Below are 20,062 nucleotides of genomic sequence, written 5' to 3'. Positions count from 1 at the left end.
TAAACCCTACTAGAACTAGAGCCCTTTTTAGCTGTTGTTAGTGTGTGTCTTCATTAGGACATGGTTGTAGATTTGCAAAATAACAAAAGGTTTGCAAAAATATTAGGTGTGACATTAGAATGTACTAAAACAGTGCTAAGGGCAGTTGGTTTTATATCCCAGTTCTGACATCGCAGAGAGAACTATTTAGATTTATTTTTTAATGTTTAGAGCTGGGTTCAAAGTAGAAAAGAGCAAAATTACTTTTACATTTTTTTTTTTTTGCTGCTGCTGTTGACAGTAATGTTAGTCTGTATGTTAACCCGGGAATATGTAAAAAGTGCAGACGGGACTAGCCTCACTGTTGCATATGGGACGTTTAATGTTATCTGCAACCCAGTACTTAAAAGTTTTTATAGTACTTGACATGTCAGTCTTGGCCAGTGAAACCTTCAAAATGTTTTTGCATGCATGTTGACTAAATATAATTATATAAAATCAGTAAATGCTAACTTGTCTTATTAAATACACAAATTGATTGAATGAATACAATTTACAGATTCAAAGTTTTGGTACATTATTGTGCTATTTCAGTGGTCTATTACTGAGACATAGTGGTGGGAATCAACTTTTAACCCAGTTTGATTTTTTTCCAGTCACTTCCACTTCTTTTCATTTCTGAACATTTAAAGGAGAATAATAAATACAAGTAAGATGTAAGCATAGCAGTTTGTTGTATAGGACATAAGTGAAGAATGCCTGTAAAAGCCTTGAGCAGTTTCAAAATATAAATATTTTGGCTTCGGATGTTCTAGTTTTAGGAAGATGCAGAAAGCCAGGATGGGTTATGTTATCAAAACTCAAGTTTGTGCTTTTGTTTCAGTTTTTATAGCCACTGTCAAGTCATTCCACCTAACATGTATTCATTTAATGCACAGATCATACCACCTGTTTCCTTGTGTGATCCAACTGTTCAAAGTGGAATTAGATTATATATCTATATATATATATATATTTTCATGACAGAAACATGAAACAGTCATATTAACTGGAAATGTTGGCTGTTTCTCTGTTTGCAAGGTCAGTATTTAAGCTTTCTTTCTTCGCAGGAATACTTTATTACTGAAGCCCATCTTATAATTCATATTGACCTTAAAGGGGTAAAATAGCCAACAGAAATCAGGTGCCAGAGGTCAAAAGCTGATTTATCAGGAGTCACCGGATGAGTATATGATAGCTGATTGGTTTATGTAGCTGAAATTGAGATAAACATGCAGTTGCATTTCTGTTGGTATCTTTGAATCCATGGTAGGAGTAATTATGGCATCTGCAGAAATATTGCAGCCAAAAGCAAAATGACAGACCATTTTTTTTTAAAATCCATGTCATGATCAAATAATGTTGCTTTGGATTTTTCGTCACTAGTCAGAATGTTACTGACCAAAAACAAGCAGTCAAACAGTGAAAAGCTGTCATGTGGATCATACTAATATATGTGTTTATAATAATTTGTTATGCTACTTAAAGCAAAGACTTATTTAAGGTTGTCTCTTTAAATTTGGTTGTATTTTTCTGCATTTAAAGAAGCTGATTGGCTGAACTATGAAAGGTAATACATAAGTAAGGGCAGCAAAACTCCAAAGCATACTATATTAGCAAGGAACCAGTTTCATATGAATTAATAGAATGGCACATTCAATTAATATCTCAAACTGCTGGCATTTGACCCCTGACAGGTTCTGTAAATAGCATACCCTTTTTCTGAAGCTACCTACGGGATTTCATTCAGCACAACCATAACATTAGTATTGTTCACAGCTGTCACTCTACAGGCCACAATTGCGCAGTCATTTTATGTTTCATTAGGAAACGATTTTCCAAAGCAAAATATTATTGAACCGTTGGATAACTACACTGATCTAATGAGACAAGCATAACTCATGATTTTGCATTAGCCTTGTTAGTAAACTTTCTTTTTAAAATTAGATATCTGGAGTTTGTATAAGAAAGTAACACAAAAGAAATTTAATAAGCAAATGGGGACAGCTATACTGCATTAAAATTTTCAGAATCCTGCAAATTCTCTAACCATTATTAAACATTTGCTGTTGGAGATCTGAAAGTATGTTATGTCTGAGCACCAACGATAAACTAATAAACTGCATCTATGTAGAGTGCATTTAGCTGTGGAGGTGAGAGGTTTTGCTTTTCATTTTTAAAGCCATTCCATTCAGTTATTATGTAAAGCAATGCTTTTAATTGTTGGTGTTGCAGAAGCCACAGCTGCTGCTCTAGGCTGCTGTTTAGTTTTTAGTGCTTACCTGTTGTAGTGATTTAAGCTATAGCTGCAGCATGTCAGCTGAGTGGAAGTCATAATAAAAATGTCTCTAAAAGGCTGTATTTTTTTTTAATGAGACTTATTTTAAAGTATTGGTTCATGCTTAATCCTGTTCATTATTTTAAGTTGTACTTGCTAGTAAAGTCAGCAGTCAGGCAAACCATCATGTATTCACGTTATTTAGAAAAAATAGTATGAAATTAACTGTATCCTTGAAAACTAAACTGTTGCTTACTAAGTCATGATTTCAATACAGGTTTATGATTTTCAGTCTGAGGCATTATCTAAAACCAGGAACACCAGTCTCACAGAATGCCTCGGTTTGTATAATTGTTCAGAATTCTCCTTTTGATTTCATCCTAGAAAATTCCTCCTACATGAAATAGTTTACTAAGGCAAGATATTGTTGCCGTGTTCACATCATCCGACAGGTACTCTATATCACTGAATTAATTATGTAGCTGAGCTGACATTTCATTATGCCAATGTACTTCTTGCCACAAATTCACAATCTTGTACTTCTTCTACTAATTTACTAAGGTTTTACTATCTTGGGGAAAAGAAATGGCAGGTGGTCACCTGTGAATCTTACACTAGCAATATTTCCCACATATATATGCACCTACTTTCCCAGGGTATTGAGGTAACTTGCATCCAATGTCTTGATGGATTCCTGAACAATAAGATTCTGAGCAGAACTTGATGGTAAGTTATTGTTTATGATGTCTAACGGCAAGCAAATGCAATGTGTACAAAGAGAATGTTTGTGTGCTGCACAGAAAGTAGTGAATACATCTCTTTTATGATAAATTATGCTCATGCCAGTGCACCCATAATGACCTGATCATAGGCCAGTAGGCTTTTAAAAGAAGTCTTAGTCTTTCTTTTGGGAATTTATCTTGGTTAGCCGGTGCCTTTCGGCTGGGTGGCTTAAAGACTAGCATGTGTGTCTGATGTATGTTGGCATTGGGCATCAAGTGTTATCATGAAGCATATTGCAGCATGTCATTTAAATCACTCTGTCATATCTAAATTGAATTTCTGCTGTTAATCATTGGAGTTAAGCTAGTAACATATTTTTTTTTAACTAGAGAGGCGTGATAGAATATGTAGTACTACAGCTACAGCTGTCTAGGATTCCCTCCATCAGAAGGACTGTAAGCTAATGTTAGTTTAAAGGAAAAAGTCAGTATGCACACCCATAAAAACATTTATGTTGATAAACATTAGTTTATGGAATGATTATTCGAATGAGTATTGTCAGTGTTACACCCCATCACCATCTGCCCACTTGTAACTCAGAAATAAAAGTATCCTGAGAGCTTCCAAGATGACTGCTCACTGAGCAAACAGATAGATTGATTTCAGCTCTCTCAGTGTGAAAACAGAAACTGAGAAAAAAATGGCCATTGAAACTGCCAGTTTGGCTAAAATTCATTCACTGGCTTGTAATTCCCTAGATACCTGCAAAGAAGACATTTGAAGAACCCAAAAGAAAATAATCGAGGAAAAAGTGAAGAGAAAACTCTGGCTGGGAAGAATCATGCAGATGTTCAGCAAAAAGCAGCTCAAGTTTATGCTTTAGGAGAGGAGATGTCCTCTAGCAATTTAGAAGAAAAAATAAATCAAATATACTCAGAGTTGTGTAAAAATAAATGAAACATTGAATGAATGTATCAACTCAGATATAAGGCTGAAACATAGAAAAAGAAGTTTAAAATAGTTATTCGGGTAATTGATAAAACTGCAAAACTCAGACTGAAATGAACAAATGGCTGGCTGAGAATGAGAATTCTCAAGTAGAGCCATTTCAGAAAGTGATAGAGTTAGAAGACAGAACACTCAGAGAAAACTTGGGATTCTCTGCTGTATGAAAGAAAACGGAAAGAACAAACTATATTAATTTTACGTAAGTGCAAATAAACAACTGAACTGGTATTCTACAGCAGGATTTCTAATTGAAAGGGTACATCTTGTGAATACTCTAAACCTGTCCATGGGAAAGCAGCCAAGACCTATATCAGTAAAGATGCAAATGATCCAGTAAGAGTTGAACATGACAACATTGTGGCAGAGAAAAAAACTTGGAGACAACTGTATACCAGACTGAAGAGAATCAAGTTTATCCCAGCAGTCAAGAGTGTTGAGAGGCAGGTATGAGATTCAAGCTGCTTATATCAGCATGTCTTCTGAGTATTTTTCCTGGAAGTTCAAATACATTTTTGATGCAGAAAAAGCTAAGAAGGAAGAAATAAAGTGTATCCAACAAAGCGTGAGCAAGCCAGCAAACAGAACAGTACTCTGCTTTTAATTCTTCAGACAGGAAAACTTACAGATTTTGCCAATAAAATATTTTCCAGTGTCCAAAGGAAAATGCTTGAGAGACGGAAAAAAAGCACAGGAGTTGACTAGAAGAATTGAACTGGATTTTGGTTATGGGAAATGGAGATGAGCAGCAACACTGAAATTTGTGAATAAATGGAAGACTGCACATTTGTGAAACATTATTTTGCGAGAAAGTGTCTTGAGAAACACTCATTTGTTGACTTTAAGCTTGTGGGCAGACTGTAAAGCATATACCCCACGTTTCTTTCCTTCTTAGCATTAAAGAAATAGAAACATGTAAATAAAACATTTTTTGTTAATATTTGTATAAAGCATTTCATGATGTATATTGCATGCTACATTGTAAAGCAGTTTTGTATAGTGTGCAGTCAAGGGTGTTTTAAATATCTGTGGGGGTCTTTTTATTGACTACTGTATGTGTTATAGATATTAAAGTAAACTGTACTTTTTCTTAGTTGTTGGATATAAAGGCTTTACACCGTGACAAGATAAGGAAGGCTGGACAAAAGCAGGTTTAAGTTAATGTAATGTGATCTTGGGCTGTTGGTGTGGTGGTAAGATGCAAAAGTGGTACTGATTATATTACATGTAGAATTAAGATAACATCCCTTGTTTGTACAGTGGTGGCCTGCTGGAATGATGATGATGGTTTGAGCAATGGACAGTTTGTTTAAAAAGATAGGCTTAAAAATAAGGTAAAATGATGAAAGGTATGTTAAGAGTCTTGAATATCCAAAGCTGTTAGCTTGGTTTTTTTTTTTTTTTTTTTTCCAGTTGGCAAATAATCTCAGAGAGAGAAATGAGGTCTGCAGCTGAAGGCAGCTGGCCAATGTTGTTAGAGGGGGAAAAAGACAATAATGGTAGGTTTGTGGTAGTAAAGGGGCTGTTGGTAAGAGAGGAGGATTACTATGGCATGTATTTATATGCCATCAAAAACTATTATTAGGGAACTTAAGAAAATGCAATAGTGATGATGTATCAGGTGACTGTAGAAAGGAAAATATAACAAAAGAGGGTGGATTTCTGAAGAAATGTATAAAATTATTTGGTGTGGGAGGTATAAATTTAGTAGTAGGAGCTCATAATTTAGATATTATTTCCTGAAGTACAATCACTGGATTAGACTGGATAGAAATTACATTTCACAGGAGCATGTATATTTAATTGAATGCCTTGATACAAATCCTGTAACTATTTCATATTTTACACTGATAAACACTAAGATAAAAGTACAGGTTAATGAAGTAAAAATGAAACCTTGGCATTTTCATATTTACTTGTCAAGAGATTAATTTAGGGAATAGGTTAGTGGAAATTATTCAAGCTGTGACGCCCCACCACTAGACCCCAGTAATCAAGGAGCCTCAATCCTCACCACTGGCAACAGTGGGGGATGTACACTGAGATATGACAAGTACACCCACACAGTATTTCCAGATGCACTGTCTGCATCAAGTGCAGTTTCCCTCAAGAGCACACAGAAACCACAGTCAGTCTGGGGCTGGTTTCTCCCTCTTTCTCTAGATCCCCAATAAGACTCCCCACTGGCACAGCTATAGAGTTGAGTCCTTAGCCAGGGTTCCAAGCCAAGTCCTCAACACTCTCTCAGTCCAGCCAGTGCTTCATGTCCCTGTCCAAGTAGCTGACACACACTATTAGAGATTTGTTTTACACACACACTATATAAATATATATATATATATATATATATATATATATATATATATATATATATATATATATATATATATAAATATAATAAATATAATATATACACACACACCTGGGAAAGGCTGCCACAGGTTTACTAGCTATGCCCCCTTCTGCCCAGACTATAAGGTAGTTATCACTGCCAACAGAACCCCTTATCAGCTGTTTTAAGGCCCTTAACAAATGGTGTCCAATCTTACTGTGTAATGTTAATATTAATACAAAGAGTAGTTTGACCAAGGGCAAGGGTGTTAGGAGTAGCCTACACAATGTCGCCAAATATGTAAGTACTCGCAGAACTTAAATATCTCTACACAGATCAGCCACAATGAAAGGAATATATGTAATAATAAATAAAAGAACATGACAACACTAAATATATATTTACAGTGATATCAGATTTCAAAATCACAGAAAATATGTAAAACAACATTGCAGGACAGTCTCAAATAAATGAAGAAAAACATCTAAATTATGATTCACTATGTTCCTGACTAAATCTAAGAGAATTACTGTACCCTAGCTAGTTAACTTACAGAGCAAGACAGATGTGGAGAGTGGATCTTGATGTTGTCAGGTCCAAGACAGAATATAAAATGCTATGTCTCTCTTAGAGAGTTCTCAAATAAATATCTCCAGTATTACTGCTGGCCTAACTTGCAGAATGGCATAATTTCTTGTCATCTGGCTTCTAGTCCCCAGGCCCAAAACAACCATTGATGGCAGCTGGTAGCATTTGGCATCTACCTGTAAAGATACATAGGGGATTTTTCTCAGATCTTTGGCAAATGCTAAAGCCATAAAACAATAAAGCACTTCCAAGACAATACTGAAAGCCTCTCAGCACAGACATTGTGTCACATTGCTGCCATAAAGTAATTTAATTTCAGCTATTTTTCAGAAATTTACTAGACTGAGGTTAACCTCCTGTATCCCAGTTTCTTCTGTTAAAATATATACATTTACACAGTTATAATAGTGCATTTTTTCAACACACATCTGTATAAACCTAGTTTATTATACACATGACATACAGTTCTAATACATTTGTAACAGAAGCATGTTACGTGGATCATTTTGATATTCACCAATGACGTATAATTATTTACAAACTTCCAGGTAGCTGGGCTGGCAGTATCTCCTTTCATCACACAAGTGTTAATTAGGGGAAAATATAAATTTCTTCAGAAGGGATAACTAGTTAGTGGGATAAAAATGAAAACCGAGTTAAAACCTAGAGTAGAAATAAGAGAGAAAGATAGTTAAGAAGTAAAACGCATTATTCAGAGGGGTTGACAAACGCTGAAGTATTGCAGAATAAGGGAAATGTCAATGAGCATGAATAGGAACAACTGCAGAGTGCTAAAGAGAAAATATTTGGATAATATGCATGTTTTAGAAAGATTACTGTTAAACAACTATTTTGTGATGACAACTCCAGAGCACAAGAACTTTTAGCTCAATGATTACTTAGGCAGCCGAAAGTGTAAAGGGTTGTCATCAGACTTATGGATCCTATGACAAAAAGATTCTATTGAGATAGATATTTTTGGAATTTTGTTTGAAAATTTGTAAGGAAAAACACATGGAAATATTTATGGAAAATATAAATATGGCAGCGTTAGTGGAAGATGCAGTTCAACAACAAATGGTTAAGACAGGAGGCGATAAAATAAAATGGTGATGTATGATCAATCTACATGGAAGTCTGCAGGAACAGATGATGTTCTTGTGGAATTTTGTAGGGAAGATGATGGTGATAAATATCTGGAAGATTTTGTTCAATAGTATTTTAAAAGGAGGGGAAGTACCAGCATCTTGGAAGAAAGCTCTGGTGGCTGAATTAGTTAGAGGGTAAAGACACATCAGCCTCCATGTCATGTAGACCCATTTCAATTTTAAATCATGATTATAAAGTATTTATGTCTATACTAACTGAAAGAATGGCAAAGGTGTTGCCAAAACTGATAGAAATAATGTGGCTTTATGAAGGGTAGGCAAAAATTTGATAACATTAGCAGAATGTAAGAAAATACCACTGTTGTATCTTGATACAAGAGAAAGCATTTGATAGAGAAAGCTGGGATTTTATGAGTGAGTCAAATGAATCATTTACATTCCTTGATGCAATTAATTAGGAAGCCATATGAAGGATCAGCCGCAATGAATAAAATGGGAGTGTTCCTCCTTGATAAGCTGTGTTGAAACAGACTGACCAGGCAGGAATGTCTTCTTTCCTGTTTTGTTGTGTACTTAATATTTAGAGCTACTGGCAAAGAAAATAAGGGATTCATAAATTCAAGGATATAAATTGGTTTAGTAGTCAAGAAAAGTTGGCTTCATTTGCAGATGATATTATTTTGTATTTGATAAAAAAAAAGGACTTTTTGGTATTTAACTTTTTGAGACAAGTCTTTTTGAGATAAAAAATTAATGAAGATAAAAATGCCTATAGAAATAAATGATGTATCCATACATGAATCGGTTTAGCAACACTCATACGGATACAAAAAGATGAAGTATTTAGGTGTATGTCTTAAATTCTGTTATAAATGCTAAGGATATGTAGGAAGAAAATAAACAAAAGATAATACAAGACTGAGAATCTGGAATCTCTTGTTTATGGATAGTGAGATACAAGCAGTGAAAAATGTTTTTAGTCACTCTAGTTTTATATGCGGGTCAGGCATATTTTTAACAATCAGAGGAGAAGTGGTGGACAATTAAAAATTGAAGGAATTTGGGAGGGGAAGAGGTTGAGTTAAATGGGATAAGTTGATCCTCCTCATAGAACAAGGTGTTTTAGGATTACCTGATATGTATGGATATTTTAGAGCTATGCAGTTAAGGCTTATATACATAACACAAGCAGAAGGTTGTAAGTTGAAGTGAAAAGAGATAATGGTGAAGTAAGGAAGTTCAAGAAATAAGTAAAGAGCAGGATATTGGATGCATATCCTTACAGAGAATAACATTGTTTATAAATTTGCAGAGCTAAATCAACACATGAATGGAGAAAGGAAGCTTTGCCAATAGGGATGACTGCAAGTAGGGGGTGCAGAAAATATACAAAGAAAGGGATGGAATTTACTGGAGAAAACTGGCAAAGGAACAAAGATATTGAGACTAAATAACTGGGGGGTGGTAACAGAGTGGGATGAGACCAAGCAGAAGTTTGGACTGTGGTTTAGAGTTTGCTTTCCCTACCAGGGATTGATAATCAGAGTACAGGCAAAGAGAAAGGGGAGTCATTCCTGAAAGACTAGCTCTAGCAGTGTTTTTAGTTGAATGTAGAACAGAAGCTGCTGTTAAAAAAGATAATTAGTAGGAAGTTATAAAAATAATGCATGATAACTAACTATAAGAATCCATCAGTGGAGGTTAGAAAAGATTGGAAAGAGTCTGGAAAAGCAATTTACAAAGAAACAAGGAAGGATATATGTTTGGTTCACAATTATATAGCAAAGTCCAGAAGGTTTAGGATTTTTGCTTGGAAGTGTTTGCATCACTATTTTTAAACCTCAGAGTTTAAAAATTTCTTCCTCTGGTAGACAGCAAGTGCTGAAGTTGTGATTGGAGAGAGAGAGAGAGGTAACTGGGAACATGTTTTTGGGAGTGTAATGAGTTGGCAGATTGTAAAACTACCATAAAGAGTTCTCTGTCAGAAATATTGGAGATAAAATGGATGTAATTAAGGATGTTATTATTTTGAGCTGGGACACGGGATCTGAATTGCCTAGATATAATAAAACTTTGCTAAGTTTAATGCCACTGGCCACCAAAAAAGCGAATACCAGAAAATGGAAATCAAAATCTAAATCAGCTGTAACTGATTCATTAAATATTGTTAGAGAGAGAAAAGAACTGGAAGTGAAATCTTTAGAAAAAAAGAGCAAATTATGTAGAAATAAATGGAATATGTGGGAACTGTACCTCTCAACCTCTTAGAGCAAGAAATCTGGGCAAAGCCATAAATAATGGAGGAATGAAGGACCAAAAATAGGGACAATTTTTCAATTTTGCTCTTACAAACTTAGAAAGTTGATAAATAACTGGTTTTATGTTAGCATGAATTTTCTGAAGGGTAGGAATTCTGAAACTCAAATGTCTGTCATTATTTTCTGTCTTCACCAATTATTTGTCAGAAAACTACAATTTTATGAAAAATGGACCAAAAATATGAGGCAAAAATCTGGACATTCTGCAAAATTCTGTACAGTTGGGAGGTATGGCACTGGGAACAATACATGAAGAATAATGTTCAAGGAGAGGAGTAAGGTTTAAGAGAAGAGAGGAATTAATCCATTTATGCAGTGTTAGAGTGGATGACAGTTGTTATAAAGAAATTAAACATATGTAATGTATGATGCATGAAAATATTGTTTTTTTCTTTTCTAGTAATGTATGTATATGCTTGCCTGTGTCTTGAGTGATCATTAATTTTGTAAATATTTATTAAATTAAAATATATTATCTAGTTTAAGGGAGAGCTGTGTAGAAATTGGAAAAAAAAGGTTTTAATCTTGTATTGATGCTCTACTCCATTAATATATCAGTATTATTGTAAATGCTTAGCAATATAATGCAATTTTCCAGCCAAAACTACAACTTCTTATAGTGTCTTCTGTACCCCTGCAATGCAGCAGTACCTTGAGTTAGTGCTTTCTCTGAATTTGCCTGAAGGGGGTGCCAGAAGATTTTTTTCACTTAATTCCTTTGATGTTTGATAGTAGCAAGCTTCTGCACATGTATTTATAGCCCTTTTTCATGATTCAGCAAATACTTGTCCCTCACTGACTTATTGTCTTGGGTATATGTGGCAAGTCTTTTATTATAATATACTTACTGCCCAGTAATCTTTAAATATTCCACAATGAAAGCTTGCTGCAGTAGCCATGCAGGTTAACAGTGGTTGCAACAAATTCCAAAAGGATAGTGTGAGGATCACCAGAAAAATAAAAAGGTGAGCAGAAGGACTTGCAAAACCAGGAATAGACGGGAAAAAAATATATGTTTGTTATCCATACATCTATTCATTTTGTAAACCACTTCTCCTGATGAAGGTCATAGTAGTAAAATGCTGAACAGGGCAGGCTGGACTTGATTATTCCCCAGCAGCATTACAGTCTCTCCAACATGTCCCATGTCTGCCTCAGGGCCTTCTCCTTATGAATGTCTGGTACACCTCCCAGCTGATATGCCCTAACCACTTCAGCTGGTTCTTCAGTATGTTAAAGAAAGCAAGCACAGCCATACTACAGAAGCACTTCATTTCCACTGCTTGTATCCTCAGTCTCATGTTTTCAGTCAGTGCACAAAACTCATCACCACAGGTGAGGCTGCAGACTGGCAGGTAAATTGAGGGCTTCATGTTATGACTGTCCTCTCTGTCAGCACAGTTAGTATATTGACTGTATATTGACTGCTGTGCTGTCATTGCAGCACTAATCTGCTGGTCAGTCTCTTGATCACCTGTACTCTCATTCTTGAATAAGCCCCCATGATGCTTAAATGTATCCAGTTGAGGTAGCTGCTCCTTTTTCACCTGCAGAAAACAATCCAAATTTTTTTCAGAAGAGAACTGTAGCTTCTTACTTGAGTTGCTGATTCTCCCAGTTACTTTGCACTTGGGAATGACCAGCTCCATTCTGTGCAAGAAATGATTTGTTTGACACCGAGAGGATGATATCATCTGCGTTCAGCAAAGGCTTCATGTCCCCATACCGGGTATTCTCCAAATCTTGGCTGTGCTTTGATATCCTGTGCGTGAACATTATGAATAAGTGGGGAGACGAGACTGTATTGGTGAAGTCCTCATTCTGTTTGAATATATTTAGCTTAATGCAGAGAATGGGGACACTGCTCTCTGGGTTTTGAGTGACATGCAGCAACAGCCCTGAGACACTCCTCTTTTTGTAAACCTGGAGACATTCTTATCTTTGCAGCATCCCTACAGAATGTGTCAGGGTACAAAGTCACATGCCTTCCTCTGCTCCATAAAACAGGTAGACATTATTGGTGAGTGCCCATCACTCTCTCCCATTATTTTTGCAAGGATAAAAATTGATCCAATATTCCAGATTGCTGTTATATCAGAAGCTGCAACCTTAGTGCTACAGCAATAAAAGCACCCTATCAACAAAATGTTCCAAAGTGTGGCAGGACTGAAATGAGCTATGTAATGTTGAGTGCGAAAGAGTGGGTAGATTATAAGTGAGGTTATAATGTTTGCAACTGGGAGTGTTTGAGTATGGTTTGTGATGTAAAATACTTGCAACTAGGATTCTGTCTATGTAGTTGTTTTCATTTATATAAATGTATGATTGCCTATATAGTAAGTGATGGTTTAATAAAGATGTTTCTTGTTTAAAAAAAAAAAGGCAGGAAATGAATGATTTATTGTAATATTGCTTGGGTTATATGGTGTATCGCAGTATATGTGATGTATAATGTTTGTTGTTAATATAGTTTGATTATTTTAATATGAATGTAAAGTTTGCTGTGTCACAAGTGATAATTTAATAAAGGTGTTTGAAGAAGAAAAAAAATCTTCCAAAGTATGCAGTTACATGCTTTCTCCTGGCTTACAAGACACATGAAAACACAATGTAGATAGTGTCAAACTCTCAGCACATCTCCAGTCTCCTTGAAAGAACAAAGTTGACTCACTATTTTGTAGCCAGGATGAAGTCAGTTCCCTATTAATTAAGTGAATGCTTAATATAGCGAAAGCTGTTTAATCGACAGCTAAATGTCGAAACGGCAAAATCCCGAAGACACGGAACAGTGATTGATCCCCCCCCCCCCCCAGGGATAAAAGTCAGTGGGCCGTTTTTGGGAATTTGCCATTTCCTCCACTGTGGTGCGATCTCAGAGTTTGTATATTTAAGTAAGGAGGTGTGGGGGCATAGCCCCCCACTTTATTTTTTATTTTATTTTATTTTATTATTTTTTTTTTTTTCCACGAGGAAATAAATCGCTGTTCAGTTTTGTTTGGAATTTTGTGTTTTCGTTTTTTTGGTTGATTATACAGCGTTCACTATTTTAAGTGTTCGCTGCTATAATATAGACCCGATGAAGTCTACATTGCTGTTTCTGTCTCGTTAGCTCAACTAGCCACGGCTATTGGACATTCTCCTTTCCAATATTGTACTGTAAAATTTCCCAGAAAAGGCTGAATAAAGTGATTCTTCTCTACTCACACACCCTCTGTTCCTATTTTTAAAATGAGTATCAGCACCACAGTTTTCAACTATAAGTATTGAACCTGTCTTCTGTACAACATTGGAAAAAGGTGTTAATTATGACACTGCAACAGTTTCCAGATCTTCTGCATTTCTGTTTGGGTTTCATACTCTTCCATAGGCTTGCCATTATGGAAATGGACCCAGCCACACCGGTTCTTTCTCGCACTACCCCATCAAAAGAAGACATGCCCTTGGGTTCAGGAGTTCCTTAAATGTGCATAGTCTCATGTAACAGCAACTGTTACAGCTACTGCCTTCCTGAAATGTAAGAACTTCAATCTTATTTGGAGATCTCACTGTTAACATAGCATCGAAGGCCTTTTTTTTACCTTGACATCTTTCCTCAGTATTGATATCCATCAGTGGATTCTTGGGTTACTGCCCTAATGATGACTGACCACTTAATATAGCGAAAGCTGTTTAATCGACAGCTAAATGTCGAAACGGTAAAATCCCGAAGACTGAGGTCTTAAACAAGGCCAGTTTGGACCACATGTCTCCAACTTACTCCATTGTACAGGAAAGACTGTTCCAGATGTTGGAGTTGAATTCATCTTGCCTAAAAGTATTTCTCTGGCATTCCCAGGACATCCTCACTACATGTCTCAGTTTCTGAGGTCTGTTCAACCATCTCCTTGGCCATCAGACTCAACTCGCACTATTTATCAGTCAGGTGACAGTTCATCTCTTATCTTGAACTTAATGTTCAAACATAGCTCTTGGATTTATGATAGGATATCTCTGGTACCAAGTAAACATATGTACAACCATGTGCTTGAACATGTCCATTTTGAATGGTCCTTGGCTAGCGCAGTGGTCCAGTAACAGTTCACTATTTACGTTCATATCAGGCAAGTCGTTACTCCTAGTCATACCTTTTTAGATATCTTTTTGATTCCTCATATGAGTGTTGAAGCCTCCCAGTAGAACTACAGAGGCAGTCAGTAGTAAACTGTCAAGTGCAATGTACATTATCTCCAGAAATTTGGAATAGTCAGCATAGTTGTTGGGTGCATGTGCAGAAACAACAGAGATTTATTTTCTGCAGCATGCAATCACACTAAGGTGACCTTTTTGTCTGAGAGCACAAACCCAAACTGTATAGTACCCAGCCTGGAGATTCTAAGCATCTGTAGTCCTGCTGAGACTTTTCTTAAAGGATAACTCCTCACCCTCTAGTTGTAGACATCTGGTTCCAGAACCAGTGCTTTGTGTGGAATTAAGAGTAATTATATGTCTAGCCTTTACATTTTTTAACCTTCTGCACAAGATGTAGCATTTTCCCAATACTGATTGACATCCCATATCCCAAGATCCAGTTTCCATTGTCATTCATATTCATCATAATCCACTCCATTGTCATCTGCCCTTTGACTGACATTGTACTTAGTCTGGCACTGAGCTGATATTGTAGCTAATTGCAATTTTTGGGTATATAAGCCGGATAGAGCTACTGTATCACCCAGCCACCAGGTGCTCCCGAGGCCGACTCTGGGAGTAGTTCTTGATCTCACTCTCCCAGGCAAAGTTCTCTTAGCCTTTGAATGAACCATTAGAGGGTCATATTTTGTGGATTCTTGTCTGATTTGTTCTCTTACACAGTGTATGTATGACATTTAACCTTTTACAAGGATAATTATTTAGACATTAATACCATGACCATCCAGTGATTATCTGAGTATACTATTAGGGCTTCGGTGTACACTTTATTGATGAAACTAAAAAGCTGTCTGTGTTTACCATGCCATTTACTGACATTAATCAGCATCTGCAACATCAGTAGAATGGTTTGAAGGGATAGGTATGTCTGCCAGAGGATACCGCTGCTGTGGAACAGACTTTCCATCCACATAAAACAAAGTTCATTCCTGTTCATATTTGAGCACAACTTGGATTTATGGATGGGAAACAGAAAATTTACCCTAGGACTGCCCCCTCTACTACTAACAGACAGTGACAGCTCCTAAATGCTTTATCACATGCATAGGTCATCTCAAGTTAACTGTGGTATGATTCCAATTATTCTCACTGGAGTTAATATATAATTATTGACCATGGGATGGGAAAGGAAAATCTATAACCAAACAGGTTATTTTGAGCACAAAAAGAGAAATTGGAGAGGCTTCAAATGGCCTGCAAGGACCGACAGCTCAGTACTTAACATATGAACCTAGAACTGCAGTCAAATCAGAATGTTAATATCCTCTACTATAGTTTTATATTTCTGCATGCACTCGTGCACATGTTGTGTAATATAATGTAATATATTATGAACATTATAAGTGCATGTTGTACTTATGAAGCAAGTCTTTTTTGATGAGTTCAGTTAGAGAAGTGCATAAAAACGTTTATGATTATCTAGTATCTCTGTAGAGAATTCATGCCAGCCACCACAGAACAGGATTGGAAAGCTGAAAGGTAGCCGTTACAGGTTTAAAAGATGCAGTACACTTTGTGCTGCCACATACACAAAAGAAAAAAGGTTGGTAAAGTGAAATGTTGTAACAGCTTTTAAACTTGCTGATCCATTAGAGTTGCATTTTGCTTCTGGGTGTTACCTCTGCAGCATCATTAAGAATGTTGCAACCTTAAACATATAAAACTTTTAGCAGTCCTATGTCTTTTTGTTTATAGGTTCATAGAATGATTGTAGGCTATTGGCCCAGAGACCCGTATAAGCCTAGCCAATAATTTTGCCCATGTTCCCACAAAATCAGCACCTGTTTCCTCTGTCCAACATGGACACAGGTGGGATCCCAGATGTTTCCCGTCCAGTTGTCCAGGTTCCTCTTAAACCAGGCTAGAGAGCTACTCTGCTTGACATGGAGAGGGAGTCTGTTCCATGGATGGGGTGTCTTTGGGACACAAATCTATCCTGCCAACAAGTTCTATTAATGTCACAGACCAGGTTGAGGTCTTGCATGTGGGTTGCTTGAGTAGAGTTTGACTTACGAATATGCAGCAACTCCATCAAGGCTGGGTCTGTGATGGCCTTGTATGCCAGACAAAGGTCACCTCTGAGCATTCTGTACAAGACTGAGTAGCGGGACAAGGCTTTTAGCCTATCTGTATAGGATAGGTGTTTGAGACCCTGGATTTTCCTGGTCAGGAACCTCAGTGGTTTCTCGAGCTGCTGCATGTGCTTGGCAAGGTGCATGCTGAAGGGGGCATTGTACTCGATAATGGGTCTGATAAGGGAGGAATACAGAGATGCTATGACCTCCTTGTTCCTGGATGAAATACCCTTACTTATGAGGTGGGCCATGTAGAAAGCCTTCCATACAATGGAGGCAACATGGTGGTCAAAAGTCAGGTTGCTATCAACCTGGGTGCCTAAGTCCCTCATAACTGATTGCATGGTTAGTACATTGTTATTATTGTGATAATTAGTGAGGACTCCATTTTCCCCAAAGGGGATAATGATGCATTTCGTGGCATTCAGGTTGAGGCCATGCTTCTGCTACCAGTCATTAGTTTGGGTAAGGCCCTCTTGGAGGAAGTTCACATCACTAGGGGAATTTAAGACAGCGCCCAGCTTGCTGTCACCTGCAAACTTAGTCAGCCACAGACCACTTGCTTTGGCTTGCACCTCCAGAAAAGTGCATCCCAAACAGTAGAAGCCCCAGGACCAATCCTTGGGATACACCGCTCGTTATGGGTCTAGTACTAGAAGTGGCTTTGCCTATTTTGACTGAGTGGGTTCTATCAGTGAGCCAGTTAGCTACCCATCTGGTAACATATGGGTTGATGCCTACTTGGGAGAGTTTATCTGTTATGCCCGAGTGGGGAATAGTGTCAAAGATTTTGGCTAGGTCAAGGTAGGCGGTGTGCACAATCTTCCCCTTGTCCATGGCTTTGGTGACTGTTTTGAAGAAGTCGACCAAGTTTAACAGACATGATCTCTCTCTGACAAAACCAAACTCTGGGGGGAGGGTAAAGCATTTGGAGGTTGCCAATGTACTTGTTTATAAGGTCCATGATAATACGTTCCATGGTTTTGCAAATTGGGCTAGTTAAGGTGATGGGCCTATAATTGCCTGGGTCAGTGGACACTCCACCTTTGTATAGAAGGATAATAGTGGCTGTCCTCCATTTGGCTGGGATGAAGCCAGTGCTCAGGCTTTGGTTGAATAGGGTGCCTAAAGGAGCTGAGAGCTCATGCCTGAGTTCAAGTAGGCTACAGTCAGAGATGTTGTCTGGTCCCATGGAGACTGTATTTTATTCCCTTTGACAGGGCATTAAACACCTGCTCCCTGATGATGAGGGGAGGGTGGGGCAGGTGCTAGGGATGTCCTGGTTTACTGATGGGGGGTGGGGGCTGATGGTTTCACTGAACCTGTCTGCCAGCAGTTTAGCTATATCTACAGTATTTGTGTATGTGGTGTTATTGACCACCAGTTCAGAGCAGATTTACCTTTCAGATTGCAGACATATGTGAAGAAGGACTTGTGATTGTCCTTAGTGGATGTGGCCAGTTTGGACTTGAAGTTAGCTCTAGAGGATTTTACCAGTGACCTTATTTGTTTGTTCAAAAGAGAAATTGCTTCCAACTTGGCACCTGCTGTTTCTTGGTCCTGGACAGCATTTTTTTTTCCTTTCATTTTAGAGTTTGTTTATTGCTGCTGTCCACAAGAGAGGTTTACTCTTCCTGGAGAAAGATGATTTGGTCCTGTCAGGTATTGCTGAGTCCATGCAGCTATATAGGTGCTCATACAGTTTTTTTGGTGTAGGCTTGGACATTAGTGCTAGTTCCAACTGAGATGACAGTGGCTGTGAAGCTGCTTGTACCTGCTCTCAGGAGATTGTAGTCAGCTTTTTAAAAGTTTTTTTGTTTGACCCTGACAAGGGAGGGTCAGGGGAGATGACTTTGAAAATGATCGCTTTATGGTCAGATCTTACCAAGGAGGATGACACTCTTAGGGTGCTACAGTGGTTACTCATGTTGGTTAGTACCAGCTCCAGGATATTTTCACCTGTCATAGGGGTGTCGACCAGCTGATCCAATGCATTGACATTGATGAAGTTGAGGAATCTCTGGGCGTTCATGTTTGGGCTAGAATAGATTTTCCACTCTATGGTTGGGTAGCTAGTCACCCAGGAACAGGGTAGAGGGCTGAATCTTGATGGATTCAAGTAAGTCCAGATAGGTGGAGTGGGTGTCCTGAGTCATGGTTGGGGGTCTGTAGCTAGCTAGGATTTGAATAGGTGTTTTGTCAACAGTTAACTGCACCTGGAGTGTCTCCTGTGTGTCATACTGTTTGAGCAGCCTGGAGGTGTGTATGTCTTTGATAAATATTGAAACTCCACCTCCTTTGGCTTTGTAGCCCTCCGTTTGGGGTCTGAAAGTATTGTAGGATGAGTAACCTTGTAAGGCTTGGGTGCTATCCTCAGCGTTGAACCAGATTTTAGTGACTGCACAAGTGTCAGCATCCACCAGGGCAAGGAATGTTTACAGTGAGTGCAGTTTCATGCTAAGACTCCTAGTGTTTAGCAGCATGACCTGTAAATTTCATTTAGAAGAATTTTTCATGTTGGTAATTTTGTTCTCATGACTTTGCCTAAAAAAGGCACTATGGGGGAGGCAAGAGCCTTTAACAGAAGCCTAAAGGCCATCTCTGGCAAAGGATCATGGTCTGTCTATCATGCCCTCCCAGGCTGTCAGGTACTGGATCCCCTTGGAATGACACCAAAAACTAAGCCAAATGTTAGTCAGTCATTTGCTGTTTGTAGTGAGGCATAATTCTGGGTGACGGTAGGATACTGGTTGAGGCTAGGGACATACCAGCTTGCAACACATTTAGCAAGCCCAGTCATGTCTCTCTCCATATAGTCTAGCAAGGTACGTCTCAAGTCATTCTCACCAACATGGACTATGACAGTCATAACAGTACCGGTTAAAGAAACTTTGGTGCATGTGTGATATGGCGGATTCTACCACCTAACAAGCAACTTACTGTGACTTTCTCCTTGTCTATCCTGGTGAGAGGCATGTCTGTGTGTCTCAGGATAGAGTCTCCTATGACTAGTATGTTGGATTTGTAGCTGGGCTTTAGAGGCTGAGAGACACAGGCATGTGTACTATGTGTGATGCTTGGTGCTGTGGATTTTGATTTGCGTGTGTGTGTGTGCGCTTCAGAGATCTCTCTTGTTTAGGTTTGTTTTTGTTGAGAACCTCCCCATATGTAGGAGTTTGTTGTACAGGTGTGTGTGGTGGTAGAGGTGTAGTGTTTGCGCAGACAACATTCTCAGTGGCATATGTACTGGCTTGTGACTGAGAGAGCAAGGATTCTAGGTTCTTAATGTAATTGCATCTCTCACATATTGTGTTCCTAGGTGGTAGTAGTAAAGGGTTGTCCATGTACATAAAGCAGTTGCTGCACTGCATCAGGATGCCCATATCAACCAGACTAGCAGGAGAAACTATAGGAAGTTGTTTCCCTGG

The 20,062-nt window shown here is 38.0% G+C and overlaps 1 protein-coding gene across 2 annotated transcripts in view; it reads left to right on the top strand.

The window, feature by feature from the left end:
* The window catches only part of LOC122799330 (mitotic-spindle organizing protein 2B-like), a 280,734-nt gene that overhangs the window by 76,085 nt on the left and 184,587 nt on the right, over positions 1 to 20,062 (top strand). The window lies entirely within an intron of this gene.

Source organism: Protopterus annectens, chromosome 4.part0 (genome assembly GCF_019279795.1).
Source record: "Protopterus annectens isolate FY-2018-M chromosome 4.part0, PAN1.0, whole genome shotgun sequence".
Classification (NCBI taxonomy): domain Eukaryota; kingdom Metazoa; phylum Chordata; order Ceratodontiformes; family Protopteridae; genus Protopterus; species Protopterus annectens.
Note: the sequence above shows the minus strand (reverse complement) of the source record. Positions and strands in the feature narration are given on the sequence as shown.